General features: G+C 41.9%; 1 protein-coding gene across 2 annotated transcripts in view; it reads right to left on the reverse strand.

Moving 5' to 3' along the window:
- The window catches only part of LOC111955755 (transcriptional repressor p66-beta), a 51268-nt gene extending 26155 nt beyond the window's left edge, over positions 1-25113 (reverse strand). For both annotated transcript variants that reach the window (XM_023976072.2, XM_023976071.2), the window contains exon 1: positions 24932-25113. The gene's annotated coding sequence lies outside the window, so the exon portion shown is untranslated. The remainder of the gene's footprint in view (positions 1-24931) is intronic.
- Positions 25114-25336: the final 223 nt, after the last annotated feature.

Consider the following 25336-nt stretch of genomic DNA (forward strand, 5'->3'; position numbering starts at 1 on the left):
TGAGACAGTTACTGACAGTTTGTGCAGAAATTCTTTGGTTGTGCAAACCCACAGTTTCATTAGCTGTCCGGGTGGAGGTCCTGAGCTGGGGTAGTTACACGGGGTCTGCGGTTGTTGTTCGGTTGGACGTAGTGCCAAATTCTCTAAAACAATGTTGGAGGCGGCTTATGGTAGAGAAATGTACATTCAAATCTCTAGCAACAGCTCTGGTGGACATTCCTGCAGTCAGCATGCCAATTGCACGCTCCCTCAAAAGACATCTGTGACATTGTGTTGTGTGACAAAACTACATATTTTAGAGTATCCTTTTATTAAGGTGCACCTGTGTAATGATCATGCTGTTTAATCTGCTTCATGATATGCCACACCTGTTAGGTAGATGGATTCTTTTGGCAAAGGAGAAATGTTCACTAACAGGGATGTAAACAAATTTGTGAACACAATTTTTTGGCTTATGGAACATTTCTGGGATCTTTTATTTCAGCTCATGAAACATGGGCCCAACACTTTACATGTTGCGTTTATATTTTTGTTCAATGTATTTTCTTTCATTATTATATTCCCCTAACCCTATCACCCCTCCTCTAATTGGAGTAAACTAATGGACAACAATACTTTGACTTTTACTTCCAAAGTATACATATACATATGCCCTTACTTATCCTTCTTTTCCTTTAGTCCCACCCTTCAGCTACCCTTAACACCTCCCATTTATCTCTGAAAACCATCCAGTTTTGATTTCTACTTGCCATATATTTTTCAACTATGTTGTAATGTTTCACAAAAGTTCTGAACCTTCCGATTGTCATAGTTTCTATAGATTCGAAATCAAATGTTTAGATTTTTATTAAGAGTATTATTAGACTATTGATCGATTGACTACGGATTTTCGAATCACCCAGCAGTGCCATTTGCAGAGTTACTTTTAGGTAAATGTTTCTATTTTCAGCCATTCCTGAACCTCTGACCAAAAACAAGCTACATATGGGCAGTACCAAAACAAGTGATCAAATGATTTTGTGTCTTTGCAGCAAAATCTGCAGAGCTGGGATGATTCTATCCTCCATATACAAAACATTTTATTGGTTGCAAGAATTTTGTATAATAATTTAAATTGAAACAATAAGTTTTGAATCAGGCATTGTTTTGTGAATAAGTTCATAAACCAAGCACCATGGAATCGGCACATTGAAAATATTTGGAAACCTGTATGGCGCAGATGTGAATTTTTTGGTCCTTATTAAATGGAACTGGTATACTTGGAACTGGTATACCCAAAACATTTTTATACTAATTTTGGTCTTTAATGTAGGGCTGACAGACAAGTTCCTTAGCTTCTCCCCCTTTGACTTGCCTCCTCCATTTTTGCAGTAATGCTGCAAGCAATTGGTTGTAATTTTGGACAGAGCAGACATTTCCAAATATTTTTGTTAGCTTGATGTGTGACATAACTCTACCAGTCCTATTTATGATATCATTAAGAAAAAGTAGACATATTTTTTAGATCAATTAGAATATTTGAGTTAACCATAATATTTGTTCTGTCTTTTCTGGTGGATGAAACTGAAATTGCAACCAGCTTTCTATGGCTTGTTTTAAAAAGAACACATTTTGTACATTATTTCATTTTCAAATAACTGAAAGTGGAGGATGTTGTAATCTGGATAAAGGGAAAAACATTTATTTAAACATTGTTTTGTTTTTTTACGGGGTGAGCCATTGTTACTAATCTGCTGGAGAACAAGTTTGGATATAAGTATAACTTTTGTATGACTGAAGCCTTTTGAACCTCTCTCTATGCTTTAATATTTAAATCATTAAAGCCCTCTCCGAATTCATATTCATTATATAAAATAGGCCCATTGAATTCTGTCTGGCTTGCCATTCCAAAATAAATGTAGAATATTTTCTGCTCATATAATTAAAATAAACAAGTTGTTCGGTGTAGGCAGGGCCACATATAGTGCATTCGGAAAATATTCAGACCCCATTCCCTTTTCCACATTTTGTTACGTTAAAGCCTTATTCTAAAATGGGTTCCTCAATCTACACAAAATACCCCATAATGACAAAGCAAAAACAGGTTTTTATATATTTTTTGCAAATGTATTACATATAAAACAGAAATACCTTATCTACATAAGTATTCAGACCCTTTGCTACGAGACTCAATTGAGCTCAGGTGTATCCTGTTTCCATTAATCATCCTTGAGATGTTTCTAAAACTTGATTGTACATGCTTTCGAAAAGCACACACCTGTCTATGTAAGGTCCCACAGTTGACAGTGCATGTCAGAGCAAAAACCAAGCCATGAGGTCAAAGGAATTGTTCATAGAGCTCCGAGACAGGATTATGTCAATGGCACAGATCTGGGGAAGGGTACCAAAACATTTCTGCAGCATTGAAGGTCTCCAAGAACACAGTTGCCTCCCTGATTCCTAAATGGAAGCAGTTTGCAACCACCAAGACTCTCCTAGAGCTGGCCGCCCAGCCAAACTGAGCAATCAGGGGAGAAGGGCCTTGGTCAGGGAGGTGACCAAGAACCCGATGATCACTCTGACAGAGCTCCAGAGTTCCTCTGTGGAGATGGGAGAACATTTCAGAAGGACAACTATCTCTGCAGCACTCCACCAATCAGGCCTTTATGGTAGTGGCCAGACAGAAGCCACTCCTCCGTAAAACACGACAGCCCGCTTGGAGTTTGCCGAAAGGCACATAAAGACTCTGACCATGAGAAACAAGATTCTCTGGTCTGATGAAACCACGATTGATCTCTTTGGCCTGAATGCCAAGCGTCACATCTGGAGGAAACCTGGCACCATCCCTACGGTGAAGCATGGTGGTGGCAGAATCAAGCTGTGGGGATGTTTTTCAGCGGCAGGGACTGGGAGACTAGTCACGATCATGGGAAAGACGAACAGAGCAAAGTACAGAGAGAACATTGATGAAAACCTGCTCCAGGGCGCTCAGGACCTTAGACTGGGGTGAAGTTTCACCTTCCAACAGGACAACGACCCTAAGCACACAGCCAAGACAACGCAGGAGTGACTTTAGGACAAATCTCTGAATGTCCGTAAGTGGCCCAGCCAGAGCCCGGACTTGAACACGATCGAACATTCTGGATAGATCTGAAAATAGCTGTGCAGCGACACCCCCCATCCAAGAAGAATGGGGGAAACTCCCTGAATACAGGTGTGCCAAGCATTAGAGTCATAACCAAAAAGACTTGAGGCTGTAATCGCTGCCAAAGATGCTTCAACAAAGTACTGAGTCAAGGGTCTGAAGATGTATGTAATTGTAGACTTTTTTTTAAATACATTTGCAAAAATGTCAACAACAAAAAATAAAAAAAATAAAACGATTGAATCCATTTTACAATAAGGCTGTAATGTAACAAAATGTGGAAAAAGTCAAGGGGTCTGAATATTTTCTGAATGCACTGTAAGTAAATATGTAACCTGGGATATGACTAAATAATTAAATCAGGAAAGATTTTCCACAAAAAGACAGGCATTTACCATTCCGTGGTAGCAAGATCTTATCCATTTTTGATAACCTTCTATAAAAATGTATTGTAGTGATATAATTTATATGAATACTGAGTATGTCCACCATCAGACTATTTTATTAGTAACTACACAGGAATTTAAAAGTTTAAATTTTTGTGATCTAATACGCAATATGGTACATCATAGTTCAGTTGTAATCCAGAGAGGTTAGAGAAATGATCTAGATCCTCCAGGAGGCTGTGCAGTGATCCAGATTGCGGATTTAAAAGAAAACATGAGTCGTCACTCTCCAAACCAGTTTTGTCTAGCAGCATAGGACAATTGATTGTTTTTAAGCCTTTGATTTCTAGACCCTTGATAATATTGTTGGATCTGATTTAAATAGCTAACATTTTAATGGCCATAATAAATAGATACGCCAACAGTGGACAACCTTGTATAGTACGGTTTTTCTGCTGACGTTCTGACCTTATTCACCTTGGTGACAGGCAACCGCTATGCGTGTTCAGCCATGTTGACGGATGTGGTCTGATTCGCACTTGACCTCACAGAGATGGAGGCGTTTGATGAGGTCTGGTAAGAAGAACACAGTCTCCAGCCACACCGTCTGAAGAAGACTGGTGACTGTGTTCCACTGAATCCTTGGTCCTCACAACACATACCAATGGTCTACTTTCTTGTGAAGTATTCTGTTTATAGCCTACCACTTTAGCACTAAGGTTTCAGTCCTGGTGCAAATGAGTCTCACAAAACTTGAAACCAAATAAAGAGCCAGTAGTACCCACCACCAGTAAAGTAATGTCCAAAAGTTAAGGGTCTCAAAGACGAAATGTATCCCAATTTGCTGTGATTGCAACTGTCAAAATAGAATAACTTGTGCCTCATCTATGCATGGGGCTGTCGCAAATGATTCAACATCAGGTTTACCTACAAACATGGAGTCAGACTTCGAACAGTGTTACAAAATGATCTATATTCTTGGGTAGACTCACAGGTAGCCAGACAGCTCTTGAAAACACAACTCTCAGACCATGCTCGCTGGTCATTGCCAAGTGAAGGGCAATGTGGAGGTCAAGCTCTTCAAGGGCAAGTTTGTTTCACTGGCTTCTCAAACCAGTCACTTTCTGTTTTAAGCTATCAGAGAATCAGATGCTCTGACAAAGGTCAAAAGCTTGGCACATTAAATGACTGTAATGTGCATTGTTCGAAGAGTGCAAAGACTCTTTTTCTAGTCCAAAATGTTCTCGACTTCAGCACTGAATCTCGTTAGAAGATTTATTTGGCCCTCAAAAGGGTCACAGTATGCAAACACCTGCCATGAAATGACCTTTGTAAGACTGAGCCATCAGCATTAGTAGTTCACCTGCACCGTAGTATAGGAACCATCATCTAATTAATCTAATTAATCCCTACATCTAACTTTACAAAAATGTCATGTAGCGAGCTCCTCATCAATTGGAATTCAAATAAGAGATTTAATTGGTCCCTTTTAATCGCTTAATCACTTCCCTATTAGTGGATTATTCCTTGTGATGTCTTTCTATAATTCCCCCTCATCTATAGCATTATCTTATTCTTTTGGCTGGCACCATTAAATCCATTCAGCCTGTCATTCTGTTACATCTCAATATTATCATCTCCAGATCTGAAGCGTTCTCTTTAAAAAAAAAAGTGAGGAATCTTTTACGATAACGTAATATCCCCTCCTCAATAATAAGGACTCAGGGAGTGTCGGGGCAATGCGAGTGCACATTCGCCTCGTTTCATTTTGGATGCCTCAAAAGGCATGATGTGAATCACAGTCTCCATTTCATGTATAAACACCCTTGCAACCTCCATGCCAAGCCACCCACCTCTAATGAGAGACAGAAAAAAAACAGAAAAAAAACACAAGCACGCGCATGGCCAACAATGGCACTGGCCGAGCCAATCAGTGCGGCTTCTGTGGTGCGCGTCAGTCTTGCCCCCACTGTTCCCCCGTCTGCCTTTACATAATATAATGGCTGTTTCAGTCAGCTGCTACACAAACCAGACTCTTTCTCCCCAACCACTCTCCCCCTTATCCCTCCGCCTAAACGCCCACCCCTCCCTCCTTTCACAGAAACCTGCACACGCGCATTCCGTGACAGACTCACGGCTTTGGGCACTTTGCCAGCCAACGCAGCAGCAGCTAAGGGAAACGAAAAAGAAAGAAAGACTGTGCGAGAGGGAGGAGAGATAATTTGAGACAAGAACATCATCCCCCTTTACCCCAAATCGCCATTTTTCATTTACCCCACCCCCCCTCTCTGGGCAGAGTTCCTCACCTCACCACACACAACCGCTCAAAAGTACATTTACATTTAAGTCATTTAGCAGACGCTCTTATCCAGAGCGACTTACAAATTGGTGCATTCACCTTATGATATCCAGTGGAACAACCACTTTACAATAGTGCATCTAACTCTMMMYYGGGGGGGGGGGGGGGGTTAGAAGGATTACTTTATCCAAAAGTATGGGGTCACTTAGAAATGTCCTTGTTTTTGTAAGAAAAGCAATTTTTTTGTCCATTAAAATAACATCAAATTGATCAGGAATACAGTGTAGACATTGTTAATGTTGTAAATGACTATTGTAGCTGGAAATGGCCAATTTTTTTTATGGAATATCTACATAGGCGTACAGAGGCCCATTATCAGCAACCATCACTCCTGTGTTCCAATAGCATGTTGCGTTAACTAATCCAAGTTTATAATTTTAAAAAGGCTAATTGATCATTAGAAAACCCTTTTGCAATTATGTTAGCACAGCTGAAAACTGTGTGCTGATAAAAGAAGCAATACAACTGGCCTTCTTTAGACTAGTTGAGTATCTGGAGCATCAGCATTTGTGGGTTCGATTACAGGCTCAAAATGGCCAGAAACAAATAACTTTCTTCTGAAACTCGTCAGTCTATTCTTGTTCTGAGAAATGAAGGCTGAAGATCTCGTACAATGCTGTGTACTACCCTCTTCACAGAACAGCGCAAACTGCCTCTAACCAGAATAGAAAGAGGAGTGGGAGGCCCCGGTGCACAACTGAGCAAGAGGACATGTACATTAGAGTGTCTAGTTTGAGAAATAGACGCCTCACAAGTCCTCAACTGGCAGCTTCACTAAATAGTACCCGCAAAACACCAGTCTCAACGTCAACAGTGAAGAGGCGATTCCAGGATGCTGTCCTTCTAGACAGAGTTGCAAAGAAAAAGCCATATCTCAGACTGGCCAATAAAAAGTATAGATTAAGATGGGCAAAAGAACACAGACACTGGACACAGCATCCCGGAGTCACCTCTTCACTGTTGACGTTGAGACTAGAGGTCGACCGATTATGATTTTTCAACGCCGATACCGATTATTGGAGGACCATAAAAAGCCGATACCGATTAAAATCAGCAATTTTTTTTAACATTTATTTGTAATGATGACAATTACAATAATACTGAATGAACACTAATTATAACTTAATATAATACATCAATAAAATCAATTTAGCCTCAAATAAATAATGAAACATGTTCAATTTGGTTTAAATAATGCAAAAACAAAGTGTTGGAGAAGAAAGTAAAAGTGCAATATGTGCCATGTAAAAAAGCTAACGTTTAAGTTCCTTGCTCAGAACATATGAAAGCTGTTGGTTCAATATTCCCAGTTCTTCAATATTCGCAGTTAAGAAGTTTTAGGTTGTAGTTATTATAGGAATTATAGGACTATTTCTCTCTATAACATTTGTATTTCATTAACCTTTGACTATTGGATGTTCTTATAGGCACTTTAGTATTGCCAGTGTAACAGTATAGCTTCCATCCCTCTCCTCGCTCCTACCTGGCCTCGAACCAGGAACACAACGACAACAGCCACCCTCGAAGCAGCGTTACCCATGCAGAGCAAGGGGAATAACTACTCCAKGTCTCAGAGCGAGTGARGTTTGAAACGCTATTYGCGCGCACRCCGCTAACTAGCTAGCCATTTCACATCGGTTACACCYGCCTAWTCTCGGGAGTTGATAYGCTTGAAGCACAGRGAAGAGCTTCWGGCWAAACGCAGGAAAGTGCTGTTTGAATGAATGCTTACGAGCCTGCTGCTGCCTACCACCGCTCAGTCAGACTGCTCTATCAAATCATAGACTTAATTATAACATAATAACAAACAGAAATACGAGCCTTAGGTCATTAATATGGTCAAATCCGGAAACTATCATCTCGAAAATAAAACGTTTATTCTTTCAGTGAAATACGGAACTGTTCCGTATTTTATCTAACGGGTGGCATCCATAAGTCTTCAACCTTCAATGTTATGTCATAATTACGTAAAATTCTGGCAAACTAGGCGGCCCAAACTGTTGCATATACACTGACTATGCGTGCAATGAACGCAAGAGAAGTGACACAATTTCACCTGGTTAATATTGCCTGCTAACCTGGATTTCTTTTAGCTAAATATGCAGGTTTAAAAATATATACTTCTGTGTATTGATTTTAAGAAAAGGCATTGATGTTTATGGTTAGGTACACATTTGAGCAACGATACGCACTGCATCGATTATATGCAACGCAGGACACGCTAGATAAACTAGTAATATCATCAACCATGTGCAGTTAACTAGTGATTGTGATTTAATGCTAGCTAGCAACTTACCTTGGCTTCTACTGCATTCGCGTAACAGGCAGGCTCCTCGTGGAGTGCAATGTAATCAGGTGGTTAGAGCGTTGGACTAGTTAACTGTAAAGTTGCAAGATTGAATCGCCCGAGCTGACAAGGTAAAAATCTGTTGTTCTGCCCCTGAACGAGGCAGTTAACCCACCGTTCCTAGGCCGTCATTGAAAATAAGAATGTGTTCTTAACTGACTTGCCTAGTTAAATAAAGATTAAATAAAGGTGTAAAAAAAAAAATACTAATAAAAAATATTCGGCCAAATCGGTGTCCAAAAATACCGATTTCCGATTGTTATGAAAACTTGAAATTGGCCAAAATTAAATCAGCCAATCCGATTAATCGGTCGACCTCTAGTTGAGACTGGTGTTTTGCGGGTACTATTTAATGAAGCTGCCAGTTGAGGCATCCTACCCCAAAAATGTGTCACACTGGAACATAACAGACCATTCCAACATAAGGCACTCTTTTGTAACCCCCCCTCATCCATGCTCAACCCTCGTCTTCCCCTCTCCAGCATTCTACTACAGCTGTGCCACACCACAAAGAAGTGTGCATAAGTGACTCCTCCCTTCTCCTGCACCCCCCCCCCCCCCCCCAACACCAAAACTCCCCCCCACCCCCCCCATCTCTCCCCCCTCGTTGTAAAAATAAACACACATGCTTACTTTCTGGGGGCCCTCGAAGGTACTGAGAGCGGAGGGCTTTATTTTTTATTAATGCATTTACATTACACTACCCCCATCTAAAAAAGTGTGTGTACGTGGTGGGGGATGCTGTGTGAGGAAGAGATAGGTGGGAGGGTGGGGGCGAGGACAGAGGAAGATCGAGCAGAAAAAAAATACAAAAATGCTCTCTTGACACGCTACCCTGTCATAATGCCAACCGTTAATTCCCCCCCCCCATCCACCCACCGACACACACCATTTTCTTTATGTGCACACAACTGCTGCCTGTCGATCAGATCAGAGCACACACACACAGCAAAATGTCCCCCTTTTTTTTGCACCCCAAGAATCCAACACCTCCAGACACCTTAACGTCAAAATGTCCACACAATCAATCGTCCTATGCTGCTAGACATAACTGGTTTGGAGTTTACCAAACAGGCCAAATTCCAGATGGTGGGGTACAACAGTAATAAGGCCATTTGCAACAATACGGTGGAATCCGCAGCTCATTTCACCATGATCTGCATCATGCCAATTCATTTGGCTGACGCAACTCCTGCACCCCACCTTCCCCAACCCAAAACGCTGGTGGCACTGCATCTTTCACCCAGGGCTAGAGAGAGGGAGAAAAAGAGCAGAAAGAAATTCTTCACCCCCTTCTGACTCAACTTCACACAAGACTGAGAGCATCCTCTTTTTCTAATATATATATATTTATTAACCGTTACGTTCGTCTGATGGTAGGGGTGCTTATCGCAGAGGSGSGGGGGGGGGGGGGGGGTGTTCGCCATCACTACCCTACCCCCTCATCTCCATCCTGTGATCCTGGCCAAACTCCCAAAAAATCTCTGGCTCTACCCATCCAGCTTGTCTGATCACCCACCAGCTCAATTGGCTCGATTAATCCTTTTCCTCTTCACCGCATCTGATGCCGAGCGAGCATTGCAGGCACACAAAATGGCCGCCATCACCATAACACAAGTGGACACTCACCCTTGTGAAATACTCTGGGGCTGAATCCCTAATCGAGTCAACATATTTGTCATTACAAATCATCTGTATCATCATCACAGTTATCACCATGGCCTTATAAGTCACTTATGTATGGTGTTCTAAGTAATGTATGTAATTTGTGGTATAGTATCACAAAGCTTTGGGCTGTGACCCAGTTAGGAGTTATAAATGCCTGGCCTTGTCACAGGGTCAGACAGGGTGAGCATTGCAAGTCWCTGGGGATGCGGGGTGGCTGCTGGGCTCTGGGACCTTTCTGGAAACGCACAATCCAGTCCTGCTTTCCCCCTTGGCCTTGTATGTGGTTTGGAGGGATAGTGCCACGACTACGTACATATGCTGAAATTAAAAAGGAGTCTAATTGATTAACTAGCTTGCATAATTAACAAACTTCATTCAAAGTTGTATTATAGTGTTTCATGGAAGTTCATGCGGATGAGGAATAGGCACCTATTTGTTTAAGATAATGGTTGGTGAAGTGAAAAGGTAAGTGTTGGCATGAGTCAGCTTCTCTAAGGCTATAGGGCAGACATCTTTAATTTGAGCTCAGCGCCCATGGCCATTGATGGCTGACTAATCTCCAGTTCCACATTCCCAGTTCCAAAGCAGGATAGAGTAACTATAGACATAGGTTGGTGTGCTTGTACCACAGATAAATATAAACTGTCTGAGGAATAGCACGGAAAATAGAAATACTGGCTTTCCATTGTGATTAATGGATTTCTGAGAGAAATCCTATGAACCTTTCACGAACTGGTGAACATTTATTAACCAGTTGAACATGGCAATAATGCTATTGGAATAATGACATCATGTGGAGGTCATATCATTTGTCATATGATTTTGGTTGCTGAAAATAGCTTCATACACGTGACTGGTGTTTAAATTGTCTGTAACCCCCCCCCCCGAGTATCCCTCACGCATCCTCAGATTTTGAGTTCTTCTGAATTCCACAGGCCGTTTGCGACCCTAGTATCAACGGATCAGATAAGGGCCTATTTTCATTAGCGTAGCTGTATGCTCTGAACTCCTGAGGGATATTTATGATTAACATTCGGCGGCAGACCCACATTTCTGCACAATGGAGACAAAGTCCAGATTTAAGGCAGTTGAGCTGCCCTGCTCGGGGTTGAAGGTCGTCACGACAAACAGCCAATCCTTTGTGATTAGGAGAGCAGTCCGATGGGGCTCTGCACAGCAGGGCACAGACACTGTGAACTCTCTTACACAGGCGACAACGCACCAGGCGAGAGTGCGACATCCCCAAGGGCACATAAAGCAGAAATATTACTTCAGTAGCAGACACTGGTTTCATGATCTCATGCTGCAGCCATTCATGCACCTCGTAACGGCGCAGGCGACGTATTGCAGGAGACAAAACACCATACAGGTCAGAAACGCTGGGGTTGCAGAGGTCCTGTTTCCACCTTTCCCTCCATTTCACTCGATAAGATCTCTTCGGTGTAATAACATTTGCAGATGAGCCATCTTTTTTCTTTTATAGTGCTTATAGTTAAGGAAAATGCATTATAGGGGAACATGAGCCTACCAAATGGTGAGCAGCACCAAAATGCCAGAGATGTGGGTTCATTTGGGGCCAAAGCTTGGTTTCTACAGAGGTTTCCTACAAGAGCTCCATACCCATTCCTTAGTAATTATATAACCTTATATTGGTTTCCAGACTTAGTACCCCAAAAATCAACATTGATTGATGAGTTCATAAAAATAAAAAACAGTAATCTAGTTGATGGAAATCTATACCTTGATTAGTATTGGTCTTACGATTGGAATAAACCTTGATGCAGGTTGGAAAACTACCTGGCTATGCAAATGTTGTAAGCAGAAAACAGTGGAAGCATACAGCGAGAACGTATAAATCCCATCGTTCAAGAAAATGGAGGGGAGATGTAGACGAGCCCATTTTATTAGTCACCAAATCTGTTAAAACGGATTATTGACAAATTCACTGGCACACTAAGGCAGGGCAGAGAATTGGAACAATGAGCCAATTAGCTTTACGAGTTGTTGGGAGGTATACTGTTAGCTTGGCTTTTGCACTAAACGTTGTGCAAATACATAGAAAAACAAACTGGTGATGGTAAGTGGGCCAATTGATTGAGCTACAAGATAGAGAGAATAGTTCATACATTTTTTCAATGAAGCAACATTACATGGTATCAATAGCAGCTAATGCTGAATTATTTGATCCCATTTACAAATAAATATACAATCAATTCATCAACACAATAAAATCTAAAAATGTCAAATACATATTTTCTGGAAAGACCATCAGTGCTGGGAGTTTGGTAGACACCGATCACAAGTAAAGTTCACATTAGTCAGACAAAAGGTGGCAGTCCATAGCTCACAATTATTGTGCTCTTTTCGCAGAAATTTAGATATATGTTACTATAGCCTAGGACTGATCAGTAACACATTTTTGTTGTTAGAAAGGGAATTTGAGGTCAACCGTATCACAATTGTTGTGCTGATAAAGTTATGTCTGGGAAAAGCAAAAAAACAAGGCACAGCTATTTTTTTAAAGCCAATGGGAGGTCTGGGCAGGGGGCAGCTGCTAAGCTCATTGGTTAATGTACTAATTGGACCTACATCCTGATCAACCCACACACTGGCAACGTATATTACTCAGATGGGGCGCTGCTGGGAATATGACCAGAATTTGCATACGGCTAGTTTCTGACACTAATGAGGCCAATTAGGCAGATTGCGCCCATGGCAACAGAGTTGTAATTGGTTGGCTTGAACTGCTCAGGAGTTATGGATAAGAGGATGTGGGTTCAAAGTCAATAGTAAGCACTGCAACTGTGAGATGTTGACAGACTTACAACATCTCATTTCATATTGGTGGTTTTTGTTCACCCTCAGGTTGAGTAAGCCTATCAAGGTTTAGACTGTGACAGAGAAAATCAGTCTCACATCTCAGAAGCAACAACATCCACGTAAAATTGGCATGGGGGGGGGACTTCCAAATAAATACAGATGATGTCAGAAGTTTACATACACTTAGGTTGGAGTCATTAAAACTCGTTTTTCAACCACTCCACAAATTTCTTGTTACTAAACTATAGTTTTGGCAAGTCACGTAGGACATCTACTGTGTGCATGACACAAGTCATTTTCCAACAATTGTTTACAGACAGATCATTTCATTGTATCACAATTACAGTGGGTCAGAAGTTTACATACACTAAGTTGACTGTGCCTTTAAAAAGCTTAGAAAATTCCAGAAAATTATGTCATGGCTTTAGAAGCTTCTGATAGGCTAATTGACATCATTTGAGTCAATTTGAGGTATGCCTGTGGATGTATTTCAAGGCCTACTTTCAAATGCAGTGCCTCTTTGCTTGACATCATGGGAAAATCAAAAGAAATCAGCCAAGACTTCAGAAAAAAAAATTGTAGATCTCCACAAGTCTGGTTCATCCTTGGGAGCAATTTCCAAACGTCTGAAGGTACCACGTTCATCTGTACAAACAATAGTACGCAAGTATAAACACCATGGGACCATGCAGCCGTCATACRGCTCAGGAAGGAGACGCGTTCTGTCTCCTAGAGATGAACGTACTTTGGTGCGAAAAGTGCAAATCAATCCCAGAACAGCAGCAAAGGACCTTGTGAAGATGCTGGATGAAACAGGTACAAAAGTATCTATATCCACAGTAAAACGAGTCCTATATCGACATAACCTGAAAGGCCGCTCAGCAAGGAAGAAGCCACTGCTCCATAAAAAAGCCAGACTACAGTTTGCAACTGCATATGGGGAGAAAGATCGTACTTTTTAGAGACATGTCCTCTGGTCTGATGAAACAAAAGGGAACTGTTTGGCCATAATGACCATTGTTATGTTTGGAGGAAAAGGGGGGATGCTTGCAAGCCGAAGAACACCAGCCCAACCGTGAAGCATGGGGGTGGCAGCATCATGTTGTAGGGGTGCTTTGCTGCAGGAGGGACTGGTGCACTTCACAAAATAGATGGCATCATGAGGGAGGAAAATGATGTGGATATATTGAAGCAACATCACAAGACATCAGTCAGGAAGTTAAAGCTTGGTCGCAAATAGGTCTTCCAAATGGACAATGACCCCAAGCATACTTCCAAAGTTGTGGCAAAATGGCTTAACGACAATAAAGTCAAGGTATTGGAGTGGCCATCACAAAGCACTGACCTCAATCCTATAGAACATTTGTGGGCAAAACTGAAAGAATGTGTGCGAGCAAGGAGGGCTACAAACCTGACTCAGTTAGACCAGCTCTGTCAGGAGGAACGGGCCAGAATTCACCCAACTTATTGTGGGAAGGTTGTGGAAGGCTACCCAAAACGTTTGACCCAAGTTAAACAATTTAAAGGCAATGCTACCAAATACGAATGGAGTGTATGTAATCTTCTGACCCACTGGGAATGTGATGAATGAAATAAAAGCTGAAATAAATCATTCTCTCTACTATTATTCTGACATTTCACATTCTTAAAATAAAATGGTGATCCTAACTGACCTAAGACAGGCAATTTTTACTAGGATTACATGTCAGGAATTGTGAAAAACTGAGTTTAAATGCATTTGGCTAAGGAGTATGTAAACTTCCGACTTCAACTGTACAAACATATGTGCACACCTGCACACTAACATAAAATAAGAGCAAGTCTCCCTCATCTACTGAACACCAAACGCACATCTCTCCTTCAGGCAGCAAACACACCCGCATCGATACACACCTACGTCTCTCCTCCCGCTCGCACTACCCCTGCTCAGCCACAATACTTAAAACACACCCCTGGTCTTCATTAAACAAGACAACAGCTCATTGTGGTCATCGCCATGACAACCGACCCCCTTCTATTTTTAAGCCGTGCCACTAATCAATTCCTGTTCTGCTGTCGCCTGAGGGAGGGAGAGAGGGGCGGCTAGGAAGGAGGAGGGTGGTGGTGAAGAGGGGTGGGCAGTGGCAGGGGGCACAGTGGGAGGAAGTGTGTGGGGGTGTGAAGTTTGGAGACAAAGAGTCGAGCGCACAAACGCGAGCCCCGAGGTAGCTGACATGGCGGAGCTCGACAGTGGCCTTGAGGGACCATCAGTGGTGAGCAGCAAGCAGTAGCAGCATTATCAAGAAAAGGAATGAATCTTCAACTAGGGCTGTGTTCATCAGTTTTAAACTATTTTGAGAATATTTTTGCAACACAAAAATGTGCGTTTCTTACTGGACACGTCCATGTTGTCCCTCCCTTCAGTTCAGTCAGTTTTCTTCCAGTTGGTGCCAAATGAACACAACCKAGGATTTAATTCCAATAAGTCCCCGACAGACGGCAGGGCTGCCTTACCGTCTGGGTTTTTGGAGACTACCATACGGGCGGTAACGGACAAGAACCCAATGGGTCATCATGGTTACCAATCACAGACCAAATTGGTCCAGGACCCAATAAGTTTAGGTTACATAGCTGAGAACAAGTCTAGCTCATCTGAGGCCCTATGGCATAGGCTAGTTTCCAATGTTTCATTTGGGAAAGACATAAATGACATAACCCATGGTCACAAAGATCAGATGGGTTCTGAAGAATGCCCATTAACAAAATGTGTTGTCTCAAAGACCGGTGTGGGATATTCAGTGCTTGGGGTAGTACGAATGCTAAAAAAAGAAAGAAACAAAAACAAACTTGTCCTAAACACCKTATTCCATAATACAACAAACAGATTGGACACATACCTATACACTGGGATCTAAATGAAAATGGTTACAGTACCTCCAGTTCCAGTAACATCTCTACATTGAATTTGAGCGTAAACTCATTGCATTAATTTAATTGAACCTGAATGGGAATTCATTCCAATGGAACCCATCTTATATTCAGCACTTCCTGGAAAACCATGATTCGCTCAAATGAGAAAACCATTGGGTACTGAGGTGTGAATATTTAGCTGATAATATTTTTTTTGCTGATAAGTGTTTTTTGAAAAACATTGATACTCCAGCTATGTTTCTACTGAAATATCATGCTGTTTTCTGGTCTACTCAGACCAATGAGTTTCATTTTTGAGTGTTGGTCATATGGACATGACGTTGTGCTTTTATAGATTATGATTTTGTGTGCATATCAAGCATGGAACCATTTCACTTTAAGTGGGCATGCTGACATACAGCAGTGTGGCATATACAGTAGGTTAGCATACAGATGAACTAATTATGATTTTCACTGAGACTGGATTTTCCCTGACCTACCTTACCGTAATGTAACTACATAACAATGACTGGTGACACTGTTTTTTGAGGTACTCTGCCTCCTCAAGGAGGAATTGGAGAGGCAAGGGTAGAACAAAAGATAAGTGAATTTTAAGAGGGCATCAGAAACCATCCCAAGTCATTGGTTCACCATGAAAACAAGTCTACTCTAATGAATTGAGTTTCGTTCATTGAGAATGTGTGGTTATCCCTACGATTACCACATTTTGCGATGAGAATCTYTAGTCTACTCCATCCACTATTTGTATTTGTGGATGTGCCTGTGTTTCTCAGACACAGTACCCTAACTTAATGTCACTCTTGGCATAAATGTCTCCTGTTCCTTTAAAAAAAAGTCACAATTCTGTTCACTTTTCTTTTTCTATTACCCAGAGTACCCAGCACAGTCAAAAACGTGAGAGAGCTAGTCTAAGCCGGTTTGTAACCTCAGGGTATGGAATTATCTCTTAATATGTAGCCGTTAGTGGTCAGGACGTCACACGAAGACAGGGAGAGAGAAAAAGTCAGAGGGAGGGAGGGAGAGAGGGGGTGGGGGAGGGGCAATGAAGCCCCTGTGCTTTCAGGGCAGAAGAGGAAAATCTACTTCTTGCAAGACGTTGATTCTAAAACCTGGCACCTTGACAAAATGGGATCATTGCGGAACTTCAGACCACAGGGTGGGGCATTCGTTGTTTAAAAAAAAAAAAYGGGGGGGGTGGGAATGCTGGAACTTTGGCCATCTGGAGAGACTGAGGTAGCTGAGAGATTTGTAAAATGGGGTTGAATGGGGCAGTGAGGGTATCGATGTCTTCCACGAAATGAGAGGAGAGCAGAGAATAATAGGTACAGTGAAGACATCAACACAGACGCACACAGACTGATTTTCTACATTAAACCCTGTGAGCACTAATCCCTTGAATCACACAACTGACACTCTTACGGGAGGGATGCTTCATCAAGAGGAGATAGCGTCACTTGTCTCAACCTAAGAGTAATGGGTACGTACGTATACACTCACACACATACACAAAGGACAACACAAGATCCCACTATACAGGGCCAGGTGAAAATAGGTTACAGGAAGGAAGAGAGAAGGAAGCTACAAAGACAGAGCATATGAAAACATCTTGCTCGTTTCCGATGCCTTCTGTGGGCTGACGCCACTAACTGTACGAACGAAATACATTTGAGGTCTGGCCACAGCCACACAAAGGTGCCCTATTGCAGAAGGTAAACCGTAGTTTTCTAATCATGGTGGGCTGACGCTGCCATAAAGGACACGGATGAGGAAATATCTCAATGGGTAGAATAGCAATCTGTTCCAGTGCATAAACATGTTCATATGAGAGAGGGAGGGAGAGGGCTGTGGGTGAAGACGACTAGGACATAGCCCTCGGGGACCCCCAACCATTGCAGATATTTGTTCCATTTCAACACACCGGATTCAACAAATCAAAGGCTGGACTGATTAGTTGAATCAAGTGGTGCTGGAATCAAAGACATACGTTGAGAAACGCTGTCCTGAAGGAGAGTCCAAGATGGACGCCATTGATAACAGCACAGTTATTGACAGAAAAACGGAGTGCAAGATTCTCCTTCACCTACTGACCGTAGTGTAGAGAACTAAGACAGCGAGAGCAAAGAAATTAAACTATAACTAGACTGAACTTGCGTTCAGTGTTTACCAACCAGTTCTGTTAACACTACTTTTCATCTCCGGCTGAATCGTAACAGCATAGACATCACTACTGATACAGTAAATGAATGGGACAGTGTTTGGGTGACGATAAGGGATACATGACAGCTAGGACACGTCCCCCTGGGAACATGGGACACAGAGTTCAACACAGGGAAAAAAGGTCAAAAGAGCAAAGGCGTGACATGATACACGTTCTACAAAAGGTCACAGGGTCAAAGTGGTGTGATGTGTGAATGGCATAGTTTGGTGAAAAAAAATAAAAAAATAAACATTGTGTTAGGTGACAATTAAATTCACTTCATTTAACAAGACGTGGCACAACATAAAACTGAAATCATTTTGTTTTTGTAGGGCGTAACAGTGATTTCCTGTCTAAGCAATTTTCAAAAGGACTTTTTTCAGATGTGAAATGTACACAGTGCAACAAAAGGAGAGCTACAGTAGTGTAGCACTGCAGCTGCACAATAAACCTTGAGAAAATCTGAGAAGTTACTGCCTGGTGGATCTGGGAAGTGCTATAACTCATCCCCTTCATGCCAACCTCCCAGCCTACCTTTGCAGTCCATTCATTTGCATTTTAAGCTCAACTTAACAAAAAACATAATTAACCCAACAAGGAACACCCAGAAATGGGGATGTTGTGAAAGCCAACAGTGGCAAACTACTCATCCAGAACAAGGGTGCCAATTAGCCATCATGGTGCCCTACGTGTTTTAACCTTTTGGTCACTGACACGGAGGTCCAACACAACAGAACATGGTGGCAATAGGACCCCTGTGGACCTAAAATGTTCTTATGAAAGGAGTCATTTAAAAGGTCTCAGTTTCGTCTGATCAAACCAATTAAAGGCTATCCTGTTCACACTACTCATCTGAGCCAAGTCGTACTGGGCTGGCTTGGTTACGCATCCACCATCTTTGCTGGAACTATACTGGAAAAAAATATATATATTCCAGCACAGCAAGGTTCGGGTTGGCATGGTAGTGTGAAAGGGTATAAGTCAGCCGGGACCTGGTGATTCTTGGTGACCACAACTGCGTTTTGCTGCGTTTCCCGCTGTAGCTTAGAGTCGAAACGTTGGGGAGGCCCGCTAATTAAGAGTTGCAGGGAGCCATTCATCTGGGCTGTTTGTTTCTGCGTAGGGTTTAATAAGCCTTGCGTGAAGCCCACTGAACACAGCCACCCCGATTCAGGTGTTAACAAGGATGCGACACCAAAACACACACACACACACTTAACACGCAAAAACCAAGCATTCTTGAGACCCATTCACAAACCAATTACATCCCATGCTGCTAATTCATTAAATTGATACTCTTCTCAGTTTGCTGGTTAAGGTTGCTTTGCCCATTGAAAGAAGGGGCATTCCAAGGTGAGTGGTAAAAGGTACTTTCTTCTATGATTGACAACAAATAGGCCAATGTAATAAAATAAATGAAAAATGCTTTATTTATTTATTTAGACCTTTAACTAGGGAAGTCAGTTAAGAACAAATTCTTATTTACAATGACGGCCTACGGGGGAACAATAGGTTAACTGCCTTGTTCAGAGGCAGAACGACGGATTTTTACCTTGTCAGCTCAGGGATTTGATCCAGCAACCTTTCGGTTACTGGCCCAACGCTGTAACCACTAGGCTACCTGCCACCCCAAATACCGGTGTAATATCTGTGGGAAAGTCTYGCCAATTACCTTCCCCTCTCACCTACCGATTCAAAATTATGGATTTTGGTAAACCAAAGGATATGTGTAAGCATGTAGAGCCTACAGCTGCTGGAAATTTCATTTAGTCTACCCATTTTTGATTCAGGACTTTCACTGAACAGAACCCACATTACAAGCAAGGATATCCCCCAATGCATGCCTCAACACTCCTCTTTGGGAATGCCTTGGCTCTCACTAAAACTCTTACTCATTGGCTTGGACCGGGACTGCTTTTAAATTACAATTATTTCAAGGAACAGCACAGGCTAAATATGTTGAAACATTACACAAACTATACATGTAATTAACGGGACATCATTAGCTGGGCTGACCTTTCATGACCCGTAGAAAGGGAGAAAATGGCTAAAACCAACACTGCATTAGAGTGATCTTCTCAATACTCCATTTTCTGTACAAGCTGCAATGTGCACAATCGCAATGTGAATCAACTGCGATATCATTTGCAAAACATTATTCCTGGGCATGTCAGAAACAAATTACAAGCCTGTGAAGAAATTTTTTCACACTCCCGTTGTACCCACGTTGCTATGCAAGATAAATCCCTTGTTTATAGTTACACTTTACATGCATTCATTACCATCACACATATCAATTAGCGCCACGTGCCAGCTACCGACAAGGCTTCTCCCCCTCAAAGGAGTTTCACTTGGGCGGATTCTTAAATAAACTAAATTTTCCTGATTAAGAGCTAATTATACAGATTTCTCTCCCCTCGAACTGAGAGCGTTTATCTCTTAATTTCAAATAAGTATGGACCACTAAATGAGCATAGATTTTAATGGGGTGCTAAGGATCCCTCTTCCCATGACTGAAAACACAAGGAAGGAGTTGTTGGAAACAGCAGCTTTCAGAAATTACCACAGGCTGTGTTGGGTATGACAATCCTTTTGCACTGCAAATATTTGAGCTCAAAAACATAGGCCTAGTTTTGAATGCTGGACAATAACATAGCAATATAGTGGTACCAAAGCTGACTGACTCAACTGCAAATTTGACCTCCTTTAAGTAAAACATTAAAGGCTACGGTCTTAAAATGTACCCTACCCCCTCAAAATCAGCTCTGATAAAAACTTAAGTGGGAAAGCTGCCGGACTATAGCTTCTCCAGACCAATAAGTCGTACACTCATGATATTTTTCAGAGAGCTTTCCTGTACACTCTGTCATAGGAAAGTCTGAGGTAATGGTGTTSTCATGACTCTGTTTTTGTATAGAACCAACAGGGAATGTGAACAGCTGGTGTCAAGGCACACATGCTTTATCTGTGAGAGAGAGAACATCAGTCCCCTGCCCAACCCAGGGCCATTGAGTCAATCTGGACATGCCAACTCAGTGGTAGGGTCATCACACACACAAACACAGGTCTCTTGAAACACAAGCACGTGTCTGAATCAATGGGTGAGTGCAATCAACACCGTATTTATCCCCCACACCATGAGAGACAAATCCCCTCCCTCTGAAGGTCATGAGATCAATATTAGGATATTCAACATTGAAGCTTCTCCAACACAACATGATCCTTTCATCAGAGGTCGTTGTGACTGCATCCTAAGCACATCAGTGGAGGGCACCTGGTTTATTGTTATTCAACCGCAGGTGCACTGGTCGTTTATTTAGAGGCTGTCACTTTGTTGTGTCTGGGACAAAGGGGGCGTTTAAAAGGGCAGCCGTCCGTTTTCAACCCTTTTTTCTTTTGACCAAGGTCAACAACCCTGAAGCACGGCCAAGACCACCTACATTGAGTGCTTTTGTGATCTTTCCCTCCAAAAATGATAAATGCCTACATAAAACTGCCCCGTTTGTCCGATATAGGCATAAAATCTCATTTATAAGCAATGTTAATTTGGAACAGATTTGTTCCCAGGAGAGGAAGCGGTTGCTTATCCTTAAAATTAGAATGATGCAGAACCTGATAGTTTTAGCYGATGATAAAAATTCAATCGGCAAGTTCTACTGAGCCAAGGGACTGGCTGTAGCCATAATCTGTGATCGATCTGAAATATTGCGTTGATGATACACATCTACAGAAACCGACCAGTGGAACATTTATCAAGGCAATAGCGTACCTTTCTTTGTGGAACTGAATCTGTATCAATAGGAACTTGTCAGGGTTGAATCTTGGCACAATGTCGCATCAGAAATGCAGGAGGACGAGTAACAGAGGCCTCATGGGCTTTGCTACACCAGGCAGTCAGTAGCGATAAGGCACCATGGAAATTAAAGTGTGCACACTGTGTGAAATCCCTTCACGGGCAGTGCCAGTGTACTGGAGCACATCAATTGTGTTAAAGAACCGCAAAGAAATCAAATAAATAAATAACATTGTATGTCACATACTACCTAAACTGGGTAAAACCTCCTTGATGATGAGCTATTGATGCTCTATATCAGGAATAGAATTCAAGAATATGCTACAGCCACCCCAAAAATACATTTGTTATGGATTCCTCTTCTACCCCATGTAGTTGAGCGTGATCAGGGCCACAGGTCTCTCCATACACATATGGGAAGGAGCGTATGGATGGTAGAGTGATACACATTAGAGTACATGGCCATGGATGGTCCATCATTGACAAAGCAGTGCCGTAACCATTCATTCATACTGCTAGACAGTGTTCAACACCAGGGAGTCCCATTCACAGACTGCAGACTTTCATTCATACAGAGAGATAGAGAGGTAGGTAGACACAGAGAGAGAGAGCTGAGCACTAGATTTTCCAGGGCTCAGAAAGTACTGTACTTTTGGATTACTTGGTAGAATATAGTGTCTGGTGGAAAAGCACAGGTTGAAATACTTCTCAAAGAGTATTGTAGGCCTATAAAGACAGGGAACATTAAATAAGCAAAAATACAATATTCAGACAAGCCCCATGATGAAGGATCCATGTTTAGACGTGTTTATCCTTAATTCCTGCATATCTTGGATTGGTATAGATACAGTAGGTTATGCATGTCTTAGTTCCATATATGATCTGAAAGACAATACTTCCTCTTGGCTTCAGAGTTTTAACTCCAAAAGGAACTTGTTCATTGCGCCCGAGTACCCCTGCGTCATTCTGAAGTTGAGATCCCAAAATAGAACAGATATAGGCATAGCCGCGGGAAGTAGTTTGGGGGTGGTGCAATTTTTTTTGCCCACGCTGAAGATGTCTATATCGGTCTGCTAACACAGGACTAGTAAAGGCCCAGTGCACTACTTTTGTGATTTTTTTTAAATTAGATGTATTTTAGTATTTACCAGCATTTGTAACTTGAGTCTTATAATTATCTGCACGAATCAGTTAATCTGATAATACTTGTGGAATATAAAAATACTTGCTTGATATATACATTTTCCAGTTTCTTTAAATACTTCGCAAATGCAACTTATTTCTATGTGAAAACTGAAATTATCTATTCATTCCTTTTCCATTTTAGTAGACACTCTTATCCAGAGCATCTTACACTAGTGAGTGCATACATTTTCGTACTGGTCCCCCGTGGGAATCGAACCCACAACCCTAGCGTTGCAAGTGCCATGCTACCAACTGAGCCACATCATCACATCTCATTACAAACCACTTGATGTCTCAATTACTATATTGTGCATTGTTTTTCTTTATGGTGATGGAAAGTCTACAGGTACAAAACTAGATGACTAGCCTATTTACAATATAGTAATGTACATTAAGTGGTTTGTAAGGATGGTAAATTAATACTGCACAAAAAGTGGTTGTTTCCCATATTTAATTTGATGTGGTTGTTTTGTGTCTTTGCCCATAACTTTGCACCTTTCGATGTAAATGTTTGAGGACAGAGTTTGTTTGTTCTGGATCCCATTATAATGACAATCACAGAGAAAGGGACAGGGCAACCACTCTTACAATTACAACTACTGAATCCTGCAAGATACTGTTCTTAATTATACAACTACCTTTTTTGCCAAAGCAGAGAGAAAAACGCTTACCCTGTGCTGGAGATGCTTCAAACGTGTATAATATATATAAAAGGCCCAGTGCACTATTTTTGTGAAAAATATGTTTTTTTCATTATTTTGTATGATTAATAACATTTTAAAAAATKAATTCTGATTATTCAGGAGGGTGCTTAGCACCCCTAATTCCTGTGGCTATGGACATAGGCTTTATTTGGAACTTTTACGAATGGTCTCTCCTGTGTTCCAACTAGTCTTCATCAATTCAGCAGACTTGTCCTTACATTGTTCTGTAAACTGAAGGTTATAGCCAGGCCTACATAGACACTGAGCTCCCGTTGTCAGATAACATTTTAGAAAGTAATTCAACGAGGGAAGGGTAGAATATTTTAAATTGAATTAAATCCAAGTCTTTTGGCAATCCCATTGATAGGCTAATAAATGGGTTAAAACTATTCTCAGTGGGAACCAATGTATATATATTCCAACAGATGCCTGGCAAGAAAGTATACACACGGACTCCCCAAAATGTTGCCAAAGCCGCATAAGGATCAGACAGTTAGGCTTGGCCCAGTTGGGTAGCCTCGACTCTACCCAATCTGCCTATCTAAATAAACTAGGCGCTGTCTCACTATTGACTTGTCTGCCGCACCGAGAATAATAGCCGGCCCATATTAGCTATTGATCTGCGTTTCTTTCCTAAACTCATCTACTGCTGCTAATCAGTGGTTGCCCCTGCGTTAGAATTACATTTCAAGTCTTACGACATGTCATGCGTCGGGCAGCCATTTGAGTGCATATGGAACAAGTTAAGAACGTCCTCACTTACGTATATGGCTGATAGATTTTCGGATTTAAWTTTTTTTATTGTACAGCCTCAGCTACAGTGCACCGTAGCCTCATCCACACAACTCTGTGAAGCTACCACTTTAGTCTTGTGTACTACCACTACATTGGTCTTACACACGGATATGCTTCATACAAGGTGTTTTAAAGCGCAATATTTGTGTATATTTAGAGGATTTCACCGTGTGCACATGCTTTGCTTGTGTAGCCATCCGGGCACACGCAGGGCTTTCTCCGCCAATCTGAGTTAACCCCCAGAGACGCTAAATTAAACAATGAAACGAATTTGTTGCCATTGCACGAATCTTTAATATTGCTCTCAACTTTTGTTTCTTTCACATGAGTCCTTTATGACAAAGCGCGACATGTATCCAAAAAATGCCTATCAAATGATCCCAGACCTTGATTAGTCACTTTGAACCAACCGTTGGTTGTTGGTCGCTTGCAAATCAGCTTGCATCAATATATGAACCATGTTATTTTATTGTCTGTCTTTGAGCACCATTTACCCCCGAGTCACCCCCCATAACGTTGGATGAGATTATTACTACCCCAAGTAGAGTTCACTCTACCATCCGTAAGAATCCAAATCCTGCCGCCGCAATTTCAAAAATTATATTCCATCTCAGCTAGGCCTTATCCATATCCTCGGACTCACCTGACTCGACTTTCCCCTCAGGTTCCACAAGCTCGGGGTTCTCTTTCAGATCCTGAAGCGCTGCAGTAGCTCCTCGCGACCAGTCCCCGGCACTGGCAGGCAACACAAAAGCGCTGATTGGGCCTCGGCTAGCGCTCATCCCCTTGGTCTCAGCCCAGACAGACGGGTTATTGGTCGCCGGCTATGTCGAAGGCGCGCCCCTATTATTAAGGTGTGTGTTGTTGTCTATGTCTGGAGGGGAGGGGACAAGAAGCCGTGAAATGATGGTAACTAAATGGGTTGTTATGCGCGCCGTGTCGGCAGCACAAGGCAAGCTTACTACATTGACAGATAGTGGACAGCCATATGAACTCCCTCTTCATTCGGCGATGGTCATCGACTGAATCTCAGAGGAACAATGCCGTT

The sequence above is a fragment of the Salvelinus sp. IW2-2015 genome, linkage group LG31, assembly GCF_002910315.2.
Source record: "Salvelinus sp. IW2-2015 linkage group LG31, ASM291031v2, whole genome shotgun sequence".
In the NCBI taxonomy this organism is placed as follows: domain Eukaryota; kingdom Metazoa; phylum Chordata; class Actinopteri; order Salmoniformes; family Salmonidae; genus Salvelinus; species Salvelinus sp. IW2-2015.